Here is a 1,919-nt window from a genome sequence, read left to right as displayed (position 1 = left end):
TTCAGTTTTTAAGTGTAGCTTTCTGACCTTTAAGCTTGACTTCTTATACTTGTTTGCTAAATGAGGGCCATAAAGTATGATGACTAGGCACTGTATTTTTGCAGAAACACAGTCTCCTTTATGAACATATCAGTTCATAAAGCACATATGGGCCTGCTTTCAGCTTCCTGTCTTTGGGAAGTTCAGCTTGTAGAACTTGTAATATCTTACACATCAAAACAGGTTTTTCCCCCAGGGCAGCCTCTCAGTTTTGGCATCAGAACTGCAATATGCTCCTTGTATATGCAAATGGCTGACATCATAATTGTTCCATAAGCCAGCCACCGACACAGGGGGTTGCAGGTTCATGCTCTGACATCTCCAGTTGATGAATCCAGGTATTAGGATGGGGAAGACCATTCCATGAAATGCCTTGGAGATATGCTACCAGTCTTCATACAATGTTTCAAGTTAATGACCAACAGTCTTGACTCCTATGCGACAGCTCCACTAGTAAGCTGCCTTATTGAAAGTCACCAGGCATTTAAATGTATAATTAATCATTTCCCTGCAATGTAATAAGTTATTGATGACTGTATAGGATTTTTAATGTACTCTTCTTCTTGTATGTTGCCCTGAGCAATGCATTTTATAGAAGGCAATTGTTAAATAAGACCTTGATTAAATATCATGGTTCGGCCCCAGAATTACGTATGAGGGGTTATATTTCTTTGATCTTTGGATGAAGGGCAGCATAGAAATTTAATAAATAATAATGATGAGTGTGTGGTAGAGCAGATGCTTTGTATGCTTCTTGTGAAATCAGATCCAGAGTGCATCTAGCTCAGTCTTTGCCAACCTCATGCCCTCCAGATGTTTTGGACTATGACTCCCACGATCCCTAACCAAGCTCTGCATGGCTGTGGTACAAACCATGAGGAAGGCACATGATTGGTAAAGACAGGGCCAGCTGCAGCTGGTTATCCACAGGCTACCCATATAAACAACCAACAACCAGGATGCCAAAAATGTGACCCAAATAGTTTGGCTTACGCCCTTGTCAGGTAAGATGCCCACAATTTAAATGACCACTATCTTCTTGTATGATTGGCGTGCTGGACTTGAGGGATACCCCTTTCCAAAGAATGGCCCGATGTGTCCTTTGCTACCCTAATCCCATAAGTAACAGCTCCATGGTCGTAGGCGGTGTGTGTGTGTGTGTGTGTGTGTGTGATATGGGGTGAATAGCCTAAATACAAATCAATACAAATCGGAGGTTCTGCCCCCCCTAACAAAAGCCTGCTCCCCCTAACAAACATCCTGGCTATGCCCATGAACAACCCTACACAAGCATTCCCAATAGTGGTTAATGAGCATCCCCCTTGTTTTATACAAGGGGCTCTGAAAGCCCCTTAGTGTTGAAAAGATGCCCATTTTCTGCACCATAAACAGCAACTGCTGAGGCCGCAACACGGCCGGATTTAGGTCTGATGAAGTCCTAAGCTCCTGAAGGTAATGGGGCCCTTTACATGTCCAGCTGTCCTCTGTCAACAACAAATTGTCACGGTTTTTTTGTGTTGAATATATGCCATATGGTAATTTATGGACCTAATAGGTACCTAAAGCCATTTGCACATAACGAAATATGTATTTTATCAAAGTAATTGTTAAACTGAAATACAATTAAGAAGTACATTAATAGTGAAATACAATTAAGAAGAAGCATATGCTTCTGTGTGTAGGTTTTATTTTATTTTATTTTTTACCTTATGTTTTGGAAATGTACATCCAGGGTTTTTCCCCCTTTATTTTTTTTTGGGGGGGGGCAAGAGAGTGGTGCCCTAAGCTACAGCTTGTTTAGCTTTTACGTACCGTAAACCCGAGTTTCCCCCCCACCCCCGTTTTATACAAGGGGCTCCGAAAGCCCCTCTTCGTTTCCG

The sequence above is a fragment of the Podarcis liolepis genome (assembly GCF_965112155.1).
Source record: "Podarcis liolepis genome assembly, chromosome: 1".
Classification (NCBI taxonomy): Eukaryota; Metazoa; Chordata; class Lepidosauria; order Squamata; family Lacertidae; genus Podarcis; species Podarcis liolepis.
The sequence above is the reverse complement of the archived record's forward strand: the minus strand, read 5'-3'. Positions refer to the sequence as shown.